Source organism: Amblyraja radiata, chromosome 5, assembly GCF_010909765.2.
Source record: "Amblyraja radiata isolate CabotCenter1 chromosome 5, sAmbRad1.1.pri, whole genome shotgun sequence".
NCBI classification, from domain to species: Eukaryota; Metazoa; Chordata; class Chondrichthyes; order Rajiformes; family Rajidae; genus Amblyraja; species Amblyraja radiata.
In genome coordinates, this window is record NC_045960.1 from 74,853,874 (window position 1) to 74,873,643 (window position 19,770).

Sequence of the window (19,770 nt, forward strand, 5' to 3'; positions counted from 1 at the left end):
CGTTACAAGACGGATCAAACTGTGACGTGCATCACACTGGATGAAATCTGATTTATTGTCGATAGATGTTGTATAATTCTAAATGATAGTTCATGGAGGAGAAATTTGTAATTTGGTGCAAGAATATTGGCTGTAAGTTGTATTGTCCTCATGCAAGTTCGATTCCATTGCAATGGAACTAATATTGTGTTGTTTTATTGGCTGCGGATTTAGTATTTAGCCCTATGACAAATTTCTCCCAGGAAATGCTTATCCTTTGCATAGGAAGTGCAGATAGGAGGAAAAAAATCAGGGGTCGAACAGAGGCAATATTTGCTTGACTTTCCAAATCAGAATTACAATCATATACAAGCTGGCCCTGCTTGAACTGCTGACTAGGAAGGCACAAGAGAACAGGTGTCAGAGGTTGTGGGTAGAAGGCAGGAGAATGGGGTTAGGAGGGAATGATAGATCAGCCATGATTGAATGGCGGAGTAGACTTGATGGGCCGAGTGGCCTAATTCTGCTCCTATTCGTTATGACCTTATGAGAACAGTACATGCTATATATTCCAAGAGATACTGTAGATGTAATATATTTGGCCAAGGACATAATACATGATTTTCCTTCTGAAAACAAGTCATCTTTTAAAAATATAACTTCTGTTTCCAGAGTAGAAGGAAATCAGTCTTTGATATAAGATTAATTTACTCCTGCTTCTGAGTTAATAAGTTTATTGAAATATTCAAAACATTGGATTTTTAATAATAAGATAAAAAAAGAAAGAATGACAGTTACCCCTTAAACCTGTATGCCATTCAGTAAGGTCACAATTCAGAAAATCTTGGCTTCATCACCACTTTCCCGTGCCTTCTCCATGAACCCCAACTGCCTTAAAGTTTAAATGCCTGTCAAACTCTACCTTGAATGATTCTGCCTGCACAATTCTCTGAAGAATTCTGAAACTTTATTGACCCTTTGGGGTAAAGAAATTTCTCATCTTCACTGAAATTATGCATGTAGTTCGAGACACCTGCATTAGATGAAACAGCCTCCCAGCATTCATTCTGTCATTCCTGCTCAAAATCTTACATTTTTCAATGTTCATCTCTCCTTCTAAAACCCACTGAGTATGGGCTGAACGCTTCTTCACACACCTAACCCATCATCCCAGGAATCAGCCATTGAACGCTACCTGCACTGCCTTCAATACAAGCATTTACTTGTCGTACAATTGTCGTGGCCTGCGTTTGGGCCAGAGCGCAGGGGATAAAGCTCGCCGCTCAGTTGTTGACAACCTCCTGGAGAACTGTGACATACTATGTATGCAAGAGACATTCTTAGCGAAGCAAGACTTGGACAAACTCAATTCTCTCAATGACAACTTTCATGGGGCTGGGGAGTCTACAACTGACCTTGGCATGGGAATAGTCAGAGGTAGGATACCAGGTGGTGTGGCTATTCTATGGAACAAGAAGCTTGACTCATCAGTAAATGTGATTCGGCTTGATGTTGACTGGTGCATTGCCATACACTTTACTCACAACGACAAGGAATTTGTTATCCTGAATGTATACACACCCTATGAATGCCATCAGAATGAGGATGAATATTTAAATAGACTTGCTTTCATCTATTCTTTCAATACAATACAATTTTTTTTTTTAAATTTGTCATTCTTTGGGGTAAATTCTTTCATTCAAAACAATAATTATTGTAGTGTATATGTCATTGGGGATATGAATGCAGATATCTCAGATAGGAACTCATTATTTGCCAATCACATGGCTCAGTTCTGTCAAGATAATAATTTAATATTGTCAAGCAAAGTGCTTTTACCTACAGATAGTTACACTTATATTAGTGAGGCCTGGCACACCACATCATGGCTGGACCACTGTATTAGTACAGCTGATGCACATGCCTCATTGGGGTGTATGAGCATTCTGTACGGGGCAGCAATGACTGATCATATACCTGTTGCTATGACAATAAATGTTGAACACATACCTGTGGTATCCAGAGATAGAAATAGCTTTAATACAGAAAAACTGGACTGGTCAATGCTTACAAAGGAAGACATCCTAGCCTATTATGCCCATACAGGATAAATCCTTAAGCAATATTCATCTACCTAAAGATGCAATAATATGTAGTAATGTTAATTGTAAAGATATGAAGCATAGGAGAGATATCTGCTCCATGTATAATGATATAGTAAGTGCCTTATATATAGGCAGTAAGCCCTACTGCAAGCATAAAAATAAGACACATAACATCAGACCTGGCTGGAATAAGTATGTAGCTGAGTATCATACTGAAGCCCGTGAAGCCACCAAATCATGGGCTATGGCAGGCAGACCCAGACAGGGGCCTGTGTTTGAGCACAAGAAGCTCACTAATGCAAGGTATAAGTATGCTGTTCGCTTCATCTGTAAAAATGAGCAAGCTATGAGGGCTGATTCCATGGCTAAGAAGCTGCTAAGTAACAATGCTACAGATTTTTGGAAGGAAGTGAGAGCTCTTAACAGTTGAAAATATCTTTACCATGCACTGTAGATGGAATCTCCGGAACAGCTAATATTCTTATGGCGTTATGGCGACAACATTATAGTACTTTATTCAACTGTGTCCAAGATGACTTGTATAGGGTGGACAATATTGAGAGTAATGACTCTATGGTGTCAAAACAAAGCAAGTGGCTTGGATCATAGTTCTGCTGAACATCTTAAGTATGCGAGTATGAGGATAGCTCCTCTCCTAGCTATTTGTTTTACTGGCTTTATGATTCATGGCTTATTACCAGACTCAATGTTGTCTGTCCTGTTAGTGCCGGTCATTAAGGACAAAGCTGGTAAAGTAGGCAGCCTAAATAATTACAGGCCCATAGCTTTGACCAGCATATTGTCAAAAGTTTTAGAAAGAGTTCTGCTGGATAGAATAAATGAGTTTGTTAACTCCACAGATAACCAGTTTGGCTTTAAAGCTAAACATGGCACTGACTTATGCATATATGCCCTAAAGGAGATTGTAAACAAATATAGAGGCAAAAACTCTTCAATCCTTATGTGCTTTATTGATGCTTCCAAAGCCTTTGACCGTGTTAATCACAGAAAGCTGTTTGGTAAAATGAGTCAAAGAGGGGTGCCTGAATACATTGTTAGAATTCTGCCCTACTGGTATGCCCACCAGACTATGCAAATAAAATGGGGCAATAGGGTCTCAGCCCCATTTGGGGTTAGCAATGGTGTTAGACAAGGGGGAATTTTGTCCCCAGTCCTTTTTAATCTATATATTGATGATCTGTCTAAACAATTGAAAGCCTGTAACACTGGGTGCGTGATTGGTAATATTTTAGTGAACCATATTATGTATGCAGATGATCTTGTGGTCTTTAGTCCATCTAGCGCTGGTCTCCAGCAGCTCCTTACTATATGTTCTGTGTATGGTGTAGAACATGACATTAAATATAATGCTAGTAAGAGTGCTGTTATGATCTGTAGAACCAAAGAGGATAAATGTCTAAAATATCCTGATTTTAAATTGTCTGACAATAATCTTAGTGTCTGTAATAAGGTAAAATATCTAGGGCATATTATTACAGAACAAATGACAGATGATGAGAATGATAGGCAACGACGCATGCTGTATGTACAGGCGAATATTCTCTTGCGTAAATTTGGTGCGTGTGCAGATGTGGTGAAGATGTCGCTATTTAGAGCATACTGCACACCATTCTACACTGCGCACCTGTAGTTGAACTATTTAAAGACAAGTATGCAGAGACTAAAGGTGGCATATAACGATGCCATGAGAACACTGCTAAGGCAACCTAGATGGTGTAGTGCCAGTAATATGTTTGTGGCTGCAGGAGTCAGTACTTTAGAAGCTATCCTAAGACACCACATGTACAAATTCATTTGCAGGATAAATTACTCTAAAAATGTGCTTATTGTGGCCTTGTCAAACATAAGGGTTAGCACTACACGCTACGAATCCCAGCTGTGGAGACACTGGTATCGTTGTCTCGTTGTAGGACATTGATCATCTTTTAATCTGGATTTTTAACTTAAGTATTGTGGTTTTTTTAAATATAAATTATGATGTTTTTATGTGATATACCAAGATTTTATATGTATTTATGATATTTGATATGCAATGCATTTTTAATGTAATGTTGCCCCTTGTCTGGACCTTGAGTCCGTAATAAAGTTTATTATTATTATGATTATTACTTCCTTCACCATGAAGATCAAAACTGAATGCAATAGAATGTAGAAGATTGAACAGTACAGCACAAGAACAGGCCCTTCAGTACGCAATGTCTGTGCCGAACGATGATGCCAAGGACATGGAATCTACCTGCATATATTCCAGGTCCTTCCATTCCATGAATATCTACAGTATATGATGATGCAAAGTCTCGTAAATGCCACTATTGTATCCTGTCTCAACTGCCAACTATGGCAGCACTTTCTAGGCACTCAGCACTCTCTGTATAAAAAAAAGTTGCTCCATACATCTCCTTTAAATGTTGCCACTCTCACCTTAAAACTGTACCCTCTGGTATTTGATTTTTCCATCCAGGGAAAAAGGTTTTGACTGTCTACCCTATCTATGCCTCTTGCAATTTTATATATTTCTATCAGGTCTTCCTGCAATCTCCAGCATTCCAGATAAAAGGGAATACCTCCAGCACTCAATAGACAATAGGTGCAGGAGTAGGCCATTCGACCCTTCGAGCCAGCACCACCATTCACTGTGATCATGGCTGATCATCCACATAACTCCCAGTCCTTCAGATGCAGTCTGATCAGCACTCTATAATGTTGCATCATAACTTCCTTTCTTTTAAAATCCATGGCCTTTGGAATAAATATCAACATTTCATTAGCTTGCTAATTGCCTGTTGTTTCTGCAACCTACTGTAACCTTTTGTGTTATATACTAACATCTGATACCTTTATATCACAACATCGTGTGGCTTTATTCCTTTTAACTCTTAATCTGATTTTTCCTTCGTCCTTTCTTCCTTCCAAAGTGGGTAACCTCACATTTCTGCACATTGTGCCCCAGCTGCCAACTCACTTAACCTATCTATATCCCTTTGTTGACACTGTATCTTCTCAGAACCTGATAATCCAACTATTTTATTTGTATCATGAACACAAAATTCATGGTCCCATCATCCAAGTTATCAACAGTAAAAACAGTTGAGGTCCCAATAGGAAATGATTGTCAAATAGACAATGATCCATTTATTTATGTTCTAATTTCTGTTCATCAGCCACTCTATCCATGCCAATTACCCCAAATGTTGTATGCTCTTGTGCGGTAATCTTCTGTGACACCACAATCAAATAGCTATTGGAAATTCTAATACACTACATTTACTGTTTTGTTATGTCCTCAAGAAACTAGAAATTGACAACTTACAAATTTACACAATCTCTTGTGATTTACTAAATGTCCTGCTATCACCTCCTTGATAATGAATTCCAGTATTTACTTGAGTAGATGCAATTTTCCAATCCACCAGGACTTCTCCAGGATCCAGGGACTTTTGGGAGAACATAAATATTGGCAAACATTATATATAATAGAGGATGTTTTAACTATCCTGTCTGACATTCAAACCAGACCAAATACAGGGAAAGTTTGAAAGGTGAAAGGCCAGTACAAGGCCAGATAGGTGACAGCATGAAGAGGAAAGATGGATGGATGACAATGATGACAATGATGATTTGTACCAGGACATACAAATCATGTGAGAAATAAAATCTAACAGTAATGACCTCCAATTTCTTCTATTCATTATTCAACTCTGCAATTTGTTCTAATTTCCTTAAGTTAAATAGTTCTTGGTATGTCGTATACTGATTAAGTTATTTCTGGCATTTCCTTTCTGTCAATTTTTAAATTTAAAGGTCACTGCTGCAGTTCAGTGTACAATGGAAAGAACCTGCTTTATAAGTTGATTGTTTAATTCTTTCCACCACAGACAAACATTTTGTAAGTACAGACAAGAGTTTCTTTGCAGTTTTGACTAAAGTAAATTAACAGTATTTCAAAAATGTTGAATCCTCAAACTCAACTTATGGCCTACAACAGCTTACATGCACAGCGCAATGAGAAAGCAACAGAAGGATGAAAGGAAGTCTTATAGAAACATATATAATTCTTAAGGGATTGGACAGGCTAGATGCAGGAAAAATGTTCCCGATGTTGGGGGAATCCAGAACCAAGGGTCACAGTTTAAGAATAAGGGGTAGGCCATTTAGGACAGAGATGAGGAAAATCTTTTTCACCTAGAGAGTTGTGAATTTATGAAATTCTCTGCCACAGAAGGCAGTGGAGACTAATTCACTGGATGTTTTCAAGAGAGAGTTAGATATAGCTCTTAGGGCTAATGGAATAAAGGGATACGGGGAGAAAGCAGGAACAAGGTTCTGATTTTGGATGATCAGCCATGATCATATTGAATGGCAGTGCTGGCTGAATGGCCTACTCCTGCACCTATTTTCAATGTTTCTTTTATGTTTCTATGGATGAGAGCAAATAGCTTACCAAGCAGGCCAACAATTTAAACCACATTATTTAAAGTATCAATACTTTGTAGTTGTCTGGCAAAATAACAGAATAGATAAGTACATTGGGAAAATCAGGAAGGAACTAAATTATTTATCTCTAATATGAGAAAGCTCTGAAAACATCTACATTATTTGTATGCTTCCTTTGCTTCTCCCTGCAAGTTAGTAAATATTTAACAATTTGGTGTATGTATTGAGGAACTATAATGTTGAGATAAAGTGTAAAATATTTCCAGATATTAATCCATCATTGGCACCTTACTGATCTGTTCGGCATTCAGTGCAATGTTAGCAGAAAAAGAAATAAAATATCAATGCTATATTTTAAATTTATATCCCTGACAGCTCAATCTCTGGTGTCATGGGTTATGGGGAAAAGGCAGCCATGATTGAATGGGGGAGTAGGCTTGATGGGCTGAATGGCATAATCCTGCTCCTATAATTTATGAACTTATGAACTCACAGGCTGGGGCTACTGAAGTTGCCGCTGCCGCTCACCACCACCCTGGCTGCTCGCAGGTCAGACACAGTGACGGTGATGTCACCACCAACCCTTACCTGCACTCCAAACTCTTTTATCCCACCAGCTTCCACATCCAACACATCATTCCCCAACATTTCCGTTGCCTCCAATGTTTCTATAACCTCCAACTTGATCCCACCACGAGTGACATCTTCCCATCTCCACCCTTTTCCGCCTTCCGCAGAGGTCGTTCCTTCCACAACTCCTTGGTTCACTAATCCCTTCCCATGCAAACCACCACCTCCCAGGTACTTTCTTCTGTAACTATAGAAGATGTAACAGCTGTTGCTTTACCTCCTCCCTCACCAGTATCCATGAACCACAGCAGTCCTTCCAGGTGAGACAGAAATTTACATGTACCTCCTCTAACCTCATCTACTGCATTGGTGTTCCTGATGTGACCTCCTGTACATGGGTGAGATCAAGCATAAACTCAGCAACTGTTTTGCCGAACACTTGTGCTCGATCCACCAGGGCCTACTGATCTCCTGGTTGCTAACCATTTTAACGCCTCTTCCAGACCGTTCTGTCTTGGGCCTCCTCCATTTCCAGACGCCACATGCAAACTAGTGTAACTGCACCTAATATTCCGCTTTGTTAGCTCACAACCCAATAGTTTGAACATTGAATTCTCCAATTTTAGGTAACTAACCCACCAACAGTTGCTTCAACATTTTGAATCTTTCTTTGGTATAAACCAGCACCTGGAGTTCCTTGTTGATACATAAAAATGTGGAGGATAAGTGAGTTCATGGAGGGATCTGCTGGTTGGCTGGACCATCTTGATGTTAAGAAGGTAGAGGTGCTGACTTGGAGTACATAAGGGTTAGAAATTCCATGGGGCCAGATGAGATAAATCAAGAATGATATGAAAAGCAAAAGAAGGAAATTGCAGGAGGCCTGAGATATTTTTGCTTCTTCGTTAGCCACAAGTGAGGTACCTGAATACCGGAGAAAAACTCATGTCTGAAGTCTAAAGAAAGGTCCCAATCTGACACGTCACCCATCGTTTTTTTCTAGAGATGATGCCTCACCTACTGAGTTACTCCAGCATTTTGTGTCTAACTCATATTGTTCTTTTAGTAAGAAAGGTAACAGGGATATGCCAAATAACTACAAACTGGTGAGCTTTATGTCAATGGTAGGGTAATTAATTTTTGACTCCTAAATATTGATTCCAATTTTAAGACTTTTGTGTCGGAAGGAACTGCAGATGCTGGTTAATGAAGATAAACACAAAATGCTGGAGTAACTCAGCAGGACAAGCAGCATCTCGGGAGAGAAGGAATGGGTGATGTTTTGGGTCGAGCCCCTTCTTTTAAGATTTTTGTCCTGATTCTAAGTTTCCCCATGAGAGGAATTGGTTCTGTTTTGCATCTAACCATATAACCATATAACAATTACAGCACGGAAACAGGCCATCTCGACCCCTCTAGTCCGTGCCGAACACATAATCTCCCCTAGTCCCATATACCTGCGCTCAGACCATAACCCTCCATTCCTTTCCCATCCATATAACTATCCAATTTATTTTTAAATGATAAAAACGAACCTGCCTCCACCACCTTCACTGGAAGCTCATTCCACACAGCTACCACTCTCTGAGTAAAGAAGTTCCCCCTCATGTTACCCCTAAACTTCAGTCCCTTAATTCTCAAGTCATGTCCCCTTGTTTGAATCTTCCCTACTCTCAGTGGGAAAAGCTTTTCCACGTCAACTCTGTCTATCCCTCTCATCATTTTAAAAACCTCTATCAAGTCCCCCCTTAACCTTCTGCGCTCCAAAGAATAAAGCCCTAACTTGTTCAACCTTTCTCTGTAACTTAGTTGCTGAAACCCAGGCAACATTCTAGTAAATCTCCTCTGTACTCTCTCTATTTTGTTGACATCCTTCCTATAATTAGGCGACCAAAATTGTACACCATACTCCAGAATTGGCCTCACCAATGCCTTGTACAATTTTAACATTACATCCCAACTTCTATACTCAATGCTCTGATTTATAAAGGCCAGCACACCAAAAGCTTTCATTACCACCCTATCTACATGAGATTCCACTTTCATGGAACTGTGCACAATTATTCCCAGATCCCTCTGTTCACCTACATTCTTCAATTCCCTACCAATCTAACAGATTGACAGTTTGATTATCAGACTATGGAACTATCTTCCCATAAGCTAGAGTATAGTCACGGTCTTCATTGTAGACACTGGACTTTTTCTCTGTAACTGTAATAATTACAATAATAACTACAATAATTATAGGCAGCATGGAGTAAATGAGGTGCTTGAGAAGTATAAAGAATGTAAAAAGAATCTTAAGAAAGAAATTAGAAAAGCTAAAAGAAGATATGAGGTTGCTTTAAGGGGAAAGTAAATCCAAAGGGTTTCTACAGCTATATTAATAGCAAAAGGATAACGAGGGATAAAATTGGTGCATTAGAGAGATAGAGTGGACAGCTATCTGCAGAGCCAAAAGAGATGGGGGAGATATTGAACAATGTATTTTCTTCGGTATTCACCAAGGAGAAGGATATTGAATTATGTGAGGTAAGGGAAACAAGTAGAGTAGCTATGGAAACTATGAGATTCAAAGAAAAAGAAGTACTGACACTTTTGAAAAATATAAAAGTGGATAAGTCTCCAGATCCTGACAGGATATTCCCTAGGACATTGAGGGAAGTTGGTGTAGAAATAGCCGGGGCTATGACAGAAATATTTCAATTGTCATTAGAAACGGAAATAGTGCCGGAGGATTGGCGTACTACGCATGTTGTTCCATTGTTTAAAAAGGGTTCTAAGAGTAAACCTGCCAATTATAGACCTGTTAGTTTGACGTCAGTGGTGGGCAAATTAATGGAAAGGATACTAAGAGATAATATATATAAGCATCTGGATAAACAGAGTCTGATTAGGAACAGTCAACATGGATTTGTGCCTGGAAAGTCATGTTTGACTAATCTTCTTGAATTTTTTGAAGAGGTTACTAGGGAAATTGATGAGGGTAAAGCAGCGGATGTTGTCTATATGGACTTTAGTAAGGCCTTTGACAAGGTTCCTCATGGAAGGTTGGTTAAGAAGGTTCAATTGTTGGGTATTCATGCAGGAGTAGCAAGATGGATTCAACAGTGGCTGAATGGGAGATGCCTGAGCGTAATGGTGGATGGCTGTTTCTCAGGTTGTACGCCGGTGAACAGTGGGGTGCCTCAGGGATCTGTGTTGGGTCCACCGTTGTTTGTCATGTACATCAATGATCTGGATGATGGTGTGGTAAATTGGATTAGTAAGTATGCAGATGATACTAAGATAGGCGGTGTTGTGGATAATGAAGTAGATTTTCAAAGTCTACAGAGAGATTTAGGCCATTTGGAAGAATGGGCTGAGAGATGGCAGATGGAGTTTAATGCTGATAAGTGTGAGGTGCTACATCTTGGCAGGAAAAATCAAAATAGGACGTACATGGTAAATTGTAGCGAATTGAGGAATGCAGTTGAACAGCGGGATCTAGGAATAACTGTGCATAGTTCCCTGAAGGTGGAATCTCATGTAGATAGGGTGCTAAAGGAAGCTTTTGGTGTGCTAGCCTTTATAAATCAGAGCATTGAGTATTGAAGTTGGGATGTAATGTTAAAATTGTACAAGGCATTGGTGAGACCAATTCTGGAGTATGGTGTATAATTTTGGTCGCCCAATTATAGGAAGGATGTCAACAAAATAGAGAGAGTACAGAGGAGATTTACTCGAATGTCGCCTGGGTTTCAGCAACTAAGTTACAGAGAAAGGTTGAATAAATTAGGTATTTATTCTTTGGAGCGCAGAAGGTTAAGGGGGGACTTGATAGAGGTGTTTAAAATGATGAGAGGGATAGACAGTTGATGTGGATAAGCTTTTCCCATTGAGAGTAGGGAAGATTCAAACAAGAGGACATGACTTCAGAATTAAGGGACAGAAGTTTAGGGGTAACATGAGGGAGAACTTCTTTACTCAGAGAGTGGTATCTGTGTGGAATGAGCTTCCAGTGGAAGTGGTGGAGGCAGGTTCGATTTTATCATTTAAAAATAAATTGGATAGTTATATGGATGGGAAAGGAATGGAGGGTTATGGTCTGAGTGCAGGTAGATGGGACTAAGGGAAAATAAGTGTTCGGCACGGACTTGTAGGGCCGAGATGGCCTGTTTCCGTGCTGTAATTATTATATGGTTATATGGTTATATATAATGCTACAATGCTGTAAAACTATATTCTGCACCCGTGTATTCTTCTCTTTGTGTTGTGCTTGTGCAAGGCTTAATTGTACTATCGTGATTTGATTTAATTGGATAACACTCAAACAAAAGCTTTTCACATTTAAGTTCACGTGAAAAGAATAAACCGATACCAACACTTAGTGTAAATACCTCAATTTGTTATCTCTTGTTCTTCTAACCTTAATGGAACACATTAAACATAATGCAGCCTATCCATATAATTTAATCTTTTGATTTCCAGTTTGTTTCTGGTGAATCCAACAGGTTGTGAATGCCCAACTTATAGCCGGCCCATACATAAGAATAAGATCTTGAGAGGCCGACGGGATGTACCTTCTCATTTGTGGAAACTTGATATGCAGCAATTTATCGATTCATGCCGAGAAATCGGATTGGTTGAGTTGAACGCTCTGGTTCAACTACACATTGCCTTTGGTTGGCCTACATTACTATTTAAATATGTTGCTGCAGTATTTCCGATTTGTGAACTGTTTGGGTTACTGAAGAATTCTCAGGAAATGAGCCCTGAGGACTTGTACTCGTTAAATTGCACTACATTTGTTTGAAGTTTGCATCCACCCTCCTCCCCCTCCCCCAATTCTCCACGCAGATAGCTTTGCCCAAGATAAAACGATTCAGCAAAAAATAAATATTCAGTGCCAATTTCTTAATCTGTTGGGATATTGAGTATAAATATTAATTTGTATAATTCTATAAAATATATTAAATAATTTTAACTTTTTTGTAAAATTAAGGGTTAAGAAATGACCTGACGAAGCCAAATAGCTTTCCACAGACTACCTGCAGGCTAGACATCAAATAACAAGTTATTTTGGATTAGGACCAAACTGAAACATTGCATGCTATTTTTAAATCTGTCTGTCTTTGTTCCTAACTTGATAGAATTATCATAAATGCAGACGAAAAGCGATGAGGTGTTCCTTTTGATGGCAAGAATTATGTTCACTAATGGAAAACCAGTCTATCAATTCCTTTCATCTAAAGAATCCGTTTGATTTGATGCTATTGTTATGACTCGTGTACCTTGCATAATTAGTGGTCACACCAAAATAAATCTACCTCATTTAAGTTTTATATGACTTTCTGTCCACAAAATCATGAGAGGAATAGATCGGGTAAACAAATAGTCTCTTGTCCAGAGTCGGGGAATCGGGAACCAGAGGACATGGGTTTAAGGTGAGCAGGGAAAGATTTAATAGAAACCTGAGGGGTAATTTTTTCACACAAAGGGTGGTGGGTGTATGAAACAAGCTGCTGGAAGGGGTAGTTGCGGCAGGTACTATCACAACTCTTAAGAAACATTTAGACAGGTACATGTATACAGGGATACTGATTGGGGATGATCAGCCATGATCACATTGAATGACGGTGCTGGCTCGAAGGGCCGAATGGCCTACTCCTGCACCTATTGTCTATTATATAGGGCAGGTTTAGAGGGATATGAGCAAACACAGGCAGGTGGGACTAGTGTAGATGGGACATGTTGGTTGTTGTGGACTAGTTGGGCCGAAGGGCCTGCTTTCACACTGCAAGACTCTATGACTGCTGCTATTCATTCTGTGGCATGCAACCCTGCAGCAATTGGTCACCTCTTGTAAAAGTCCCCTTTCAAGCTTATGTGTCCATTATGGAATTATATGAAGCAAGAATACTTTTCTACTTTAAGGGTTTAAATGCCATTTGTTGTGGTTGCAGCATACATTGCTCTGTGCCCGTTATCTTTATACTCACCTATTCTGAAATCTTTGGACAGATTGTTAGATCCTGGGAATTTATTGGATTTCAGTACTATGAATCTCCATTTTGTTAAAACTAAGGTTGATTATAAACCAGTCCAATCCTGTAGTTCTCCACTGTTTCTCTGAAATTTTATATGTCTTTTGTACAGTAATACAAGCTGTTTTTGACAAAGTCATGGGTTGTGAATGATTTGAGAAGACAAATCACTTTCTAAAGATTGGCAGGAGATCAGACATCGAATAATTAATTATAGGTGAACTTGCATTAGTTCCAAACCGGAAACACACATACTGTGTTTTTTAAAAAACTTTTGTTCCCTGTTTTGTCCCCAGTTTGACAAAATTGGCATAAATGCAAAATGCATGAGTGTTAATGTTCCTTTTGTTGCGAAGATTTATGCCAACAAATGGGAAAACAATGTATTAATTGATTTTATCCAAAGGGTCTGTTTTTTCAATCCATGCTGTAACTTCGACTTATGTATCTTGCACAATCAGTGGGCATAACAAAATAAATCTATTGAACTGATGTCTTAGGTGGTAAGGAAGTTTTGAAAAACTTTTCCTGTGGTTTATACCAAAAAAACATCATTGTTTGCTTTAAGATTTAAGACCCTGCTTTCTGGTTGAAATTATTTATGTACAATTCTGTTATAATGATCTCTCTTCCCTGAAGACTCTTGCAGCAATTAGCTCCTCATTGTGTAATTCTAGATGTAAAAGGTCTGTTCTCATTAATCCCCCCACATATGAATCTGTAAATAAGAACTCTGGTACTCTACAAATTAATTGTTCACGCTACAGCTGCTAATTTGGTTTTCGCAGTATATCCATGCATTAAAGTCCATATGACAATTGTACTAAAGTCCTATATGATAATTTTACTATGCTTTTTAGTTGCCTTTATGTTCTCAATTTAGATCATGTTTTATGTTCCCACTAAACCTGGGGACCTATAGACAATATTCAGCAATTGTTTTCTACCCCTTGCCATTTCTTACCTTCACCCAAATCGATTTTACTTTGATTTTATTATCAGGGCCCCCATCTCCATTTTGCACTTTGCCATCATCATATCATATGCTAATTAAATGGGATCTTGTACGTGTCTGTGTATATGTGTATGTCATTGCATCTTCACGAAAAAACTACGCGGTAACTATACCATTTTTCACGTCAAGGCCGTGTTAACTGTATCTGAACATTTCATGCTTTATTTCTGGACATTGCAGATTAAATGTGAAAATCGTCAAAAGATTGAATTTAAATGACTGGCCTTCGCTGATGACGTCACAATGGGTCTGCTCAGTGCCGTCTCACATACAGTATCTTCCACGCACTTCAAGTGACGTCTCCCCCCCCCCCGACCCCTCCCCCCTCCCCAGGTTATTCAAAAGACGTCGCAAAGGACGAGCCCGGAGATGAAGTCAGGCCCGGAACAGGAGACTGCGGTGGCCAAACTCGCAGTCCTCGGATTGACGCCCGCCGCATCGCTCGAGGTCCTTGGGTTGACACCCACTCGCTCGGGCCCGGTGCCTGGTGGGGACACTGCTGCCACGGGCCAAACCCGGCTCGATGCCTGCCCAGTCGATGACCACTCGCCCGCCCGTGGCCTCCCTCGAGTCCACGTCCGCCCGCAGCCTCCCTCGGGTCGACGATCCCCCACTGCCTCGCTCGGGGTCCTCGGGTCAACGGATGCCTGCCCGCGGCCTCACTCGAGTTCATGCCTGCTCGCGGCCTTGCTCGGGTCCACCGCCCGGCGCCTGGTGGGGAGGCTGCTGCTCTACAACCTGGGCAGGTACTGCCTCTACCCCCTCCAACTCCCTCTCTAACCCCTCGCCCTCCCTCTCTAGGTGGTTAGTATGTGTGTGTGTGACGCACCGCCAGGCGCCTGGTGGGGAGGCTGCTGCTCTACAACCTGGGCAGGTACTGCCTCTACCCCCTCCCACTCCCTCTCTAACCCCTCGCCCTCCCTCTCTGCCCCCCCCTCCTCCCTCTCTGCCCCCCTCCCTCTCTGCCACCCCCCGCTCCCTCTCTGCCCCCCCTCCCTCTCTGTGCCCCCCCCATCCCTCCTTGCTACCGCGCGTTGAGGGGACGGGACCCAACGGGTCCCACTTTGTCTAGTGTCTTCTAAAAGTTAGATATTCCGGAATATTCAATTCCCAACCTTATTCACTTTGCATTTTCAGTATTCTAGTTTGTTGAAATAGCAATTTAAACATGATAATCTCCCAATAAATCACCATTTCATTCACATTCAAACGTGACAGTACCTGCAGAGGTTTTCTGGTCTGCCATTGAAAGTGAGAAAAGAGTGACAATCCATTAATCTAATTAAAGATCAGGCACGTACAGCAAAAAAACAATAAATACTGTGTTCACAGCTAGTTTCTTGTTTCCACTGGGGATGGATTATTGGGAAAACTCATGGTGGTGATATCTTAATTTCTGCAGTGCATAATTTGTTGGGCATTTGCCAAGATTTAAATAGATGATACTGCATTATACTAGAAAGGAAGGGGGCACCGGAGGAGGGAGATGGCAGCCTTACTGGAAGTCTGTTCATTTTTTCATCCTTTTTGTTATTTTTAGCGTTTGTTTAAAGTTTGTTTTAATGTTCTTCTGTTTGTTTTATGAGGGGGGAGGTGGTGGGAGTGCGGGGGATCGGGGGAAACTTATTTTTTTCAGGTTCTTACCTTCCTGGCGAGGTGATCAAGTTTCGGATCACATTCTCTGGGCTCTGCGGCCTACCATCGCATGAGCTGGAAGCCGCCTCGGACTGTTGTGAGCCGCACCGCGGGGCGTGGACTTAACATCGGAGTGGATCCCTTGCCTGGGATTGCTTCCACCGCGGCATGCGAACTTACCATCAAGGGCTCGCAGTCTCAGGATCTCCGACGCCGCAGAAGGTTTGTCCAGCCCCGCACGAGGTTTGATCGCCCGGCGCGGGGGAGCTAACATCCCCCCCCCCGATGCGGGAGCTGAACGCCTCGACGCGGAGGGCCCGAACGCCGCCGGTTACGGGACTCAAGACTGAGGCCCCAGACCAAGGAAGAACAAAAAGGGAAGGACTTGAACTTTATTTTCGCCTTCCACTACAGTGAGGAATGTGTAGGAGTCACTGTGATGGATTTTTATGTTAAAATGTGTTTTTTGTTTCTGTTGCTTTTTGAAATTGTATGACTGACCTGGCCAGTGAGATTTCACTACACCAATTGGTGTAGGTGACAGTAAATTAACTTATGAACTACTATACTTTAGGCATAGAGTAGACAACCATCATTAGACTAAAAGCCTGCTGTGGGGGACTTGGCTGGTGATTAGGAAAGAGGAGAGAGGTAGTGAGAGGAGCAACAGATAGAACCAGTAGAGTGGGCAAGTTCACTGGAGGCAATACCTATGAAGCAAGATGCCCAGTTGAGGTTTAATTTCCTTGGTAGGTTTGAACACCACAGCCTCAAGTGATGGCAAACTTCTACGTACTGGATCAGGTGACCACACATTACCATGGCTGTCACAGGGACCTCAATGTTTTCCTCTATAAGATAAATAATAATGAAAGCTGGAGACATATAATGAATCTCCCAGTTGGCAGTACACAAATGCATGAGATTGGTTACTGATGGATGGGTTGTCAGTTATACCTTCCCCATAATGCTGGAAGTCCAGATGAGCTGAGTCCGGTTTCTATCTCTGGCAGGTTTCCCACATTGACTTCCCACACACAGTAGTAGATGAACACAGGATTAACCCACACATTCCTGGAAACTGTAAGTAGGTAATCATCTTTAATACTCATTATTGCATACTGACAAACTACCAAGTTATCATGCAGAATGGCTATCATGCTACAAAGCCTGATGCGTCTAAGTTCCATGATTAGCCCTTTAGATACTTTAAAATTGCATCTCTCACTACTGCACAATCAAAAGTCAAACAAAAATATATATATATTTTTTTCATTTAAGTTTTTTTTAAATGAGATTGCTTTGTAAAAATTACATCCAGTTTTCCATGGCCATGGTTGCTGATGGAGATCAAATATTTAACTTGGATATTCCCAACATTTAGCAGGAAGCAACACAAAGTTGGCTGTTAAATTGCTCTAGTAGCTGAAACAATATATACAGTGCCCTCCATAATGTTTGGGACAAAGACCCATCATGTATTTATTTGCCTCTGTACTCCACAATTTGAGATTTGTAAGATTTAAAAAATCACATGTGGTTAAAGTGCACTTTGTCAGATTTTAATAAAGGCCATTTTTATCCATTTTGGTTTCACCATGTAGAAATTACAGCTGTGTTTATACATAGTGCCCCATTTCAGGGCAACCATAATGTTTGGGACACATAGGTTCACATGTGTTTGTAATTGCTCAGGTGTGTTTAAATGCCTCCTTAATGCAGGTATAAGAGAGCTCTCAGCACCTAGTCTTTCCTCCAGTCTTTCCATCACCTTTACAAACTTTTACTGCTGTTTATCACCATGAGGACCAAAGTTGTGCCAATGAAAGTCTTAGAAGCCATTTTAAGACTGAGAAGCAAGAATAAAACTGTTAGAGGCATCAGGTTAAAACATCAACATCATTAAAAAGAAAGAGAGCACAAGTGAGCTTACTAATCGCAAAGGGACTGGCAGGCCAAAGAAGTTCCACAGCTGACGACAGAAGAATTCTCTCTACAATAAAGAAAAATCCGCAATCACCTGTCAGATCAGAAACACTCTTCAGGAATCAGGTGTGGATTTGTCAATGACCACTGTCCACAGAAGACTTCATGAACTGAAATACAGAGGCTATACTTCAAGATGCAAACTACTGGTTAGCCGCAAAAATAGGATGGCCAGGTTAGTTTGCCAAGAAGTATTTAAAAGAGCAACCACAGTTCAGGAAATAGGTCTTGTGGACAGATGAGATGAAGTTTAACTTATATCAGAGTAATAGCAAGAGCAATGTATGGAGGAGAGAAGGAACTGGCCCAAGATCCAAAGCATACCACCTCATCAGTGAAACACGGTGGTGGGGGTGTTATGGCCTGGGCCCTAGGGAAGATGGCGGCGTGTCCAGACGCAGCGGCTTTGCGCTCCCAAGCCCGAGTTTACTCGGAGCAGCCCGGTACCGAACGCGGCTGGAAAAACAAGGTAATTAAAATCCCCAGAACCCCTAGGAACCCTAGAAACCCCAGGAACCATAAGAAACTCACCTACAGGACGAGGGAATCCAAGACCCGCATCGCAATCCCGACTGGTCGCACATGGAGCCGCTCGGAACTACTCAGCATCGGACGTGGCTGCGAGAAACTGGCGTGTGAGTACTACAGTACCCTTACCGTCCCGTCGGAGCTGGGCAGGAAAGCCCCTTGGATCACCACTCCGGAGGGCAGGAGACGGAGCAAGCGCCGGGAAAGGAAGCAGAAACGTGGAAGGCGAGCGGGGGTGCAGGACAGGCTACGGAGGGCTCCACAAAGACCATCGCTCCCAAGCGTCTTTCTGGCGAATGTCCGGTCACTCACCAACAAGATGGATGAGGTAAGGCTCTGGATCAACACCCAGCGATCCCTGGAAGACTGCTGTGTGCTGATCTTCACAGAGACCTGGCTCAGCGCGCTGGTTCCCGATGGGGCTGTGGACCTGACCAACCGGTCACTGTATCGTGCTGATAGAACAAAGGACTCCGGGAAGAGCAAGGGTGGTGGGCTCTGCATCTACATCAACAAAGACTGGTGCACCAGCCACACTGCAATAGAGAGCTACTGTTCCCCAGACCTGGAATACCTACTGCTTAAATGTAGACCGTTTTACCTGCCTCGGGAGTTTACTGTGGTTATCATCATGGCCATATACATCCCACCACAGGCTAATGCTAACCTAGCACTAGCACAGCTGCACTCGGCCATCAGTAAGCAGCAGGATGCTCACCCCGACGGTGCCTTCATTGTTGCAGGGGACTTTAACCAGGTCGACCTACGTGCCACACTCCGCAAATTCCACCAGCATGTGCAGTGCCCTACCAGGGGCTCAAACACGTTGGATAAAGTGTACACCAACATCAAGGACGCATACAGAGCTCTCCCCTGCCCATTCCTGGGACAATCCGATCACCTCTCACTGTTTCTACTGCCTGCATACAGACCCCTCATCCGCAAGACCAAACCTGCAATAAGGACGGTCAAAATATGGCCCGAGGACGCAACCCTACAATTCCAGGACTGCTTTGATCGCACCGACTGGGACCTGTTTGCACAACAGGCTACCAGGGGCACAGAGGTAGACTTGGAGGAGTACACATCCACTGTGCTCTCCTACATCAACTGCTGTATGGAGACTGTCACAGTGGACAAGCAAATAAAGATGTTCCCAAACCGTAAACCCTGGATGAACAAGAAGGTTCAGGATCTGCTAAGGGCACGCAACAATGCCTTTAAATCCAGGGACACTTCTGCTTACAGTGCGGCCAGGGCGAACCTGAACAGAGGCATAAAAAAGGCCAAAGTCATCCACAGGCAAAGGGTAGAGACCACTTCAATACCGCGGACACCAGAAGCATGTGGCAGGGTGGCAGGGACATCACTGACTACAAGAGCAGCCCCACCTGCCCCCACGGTGATATCACACTGGCCAACGAACTAAACACCTTCTTTGCCCGGTTCGATACTGGCAACACCACCAGGG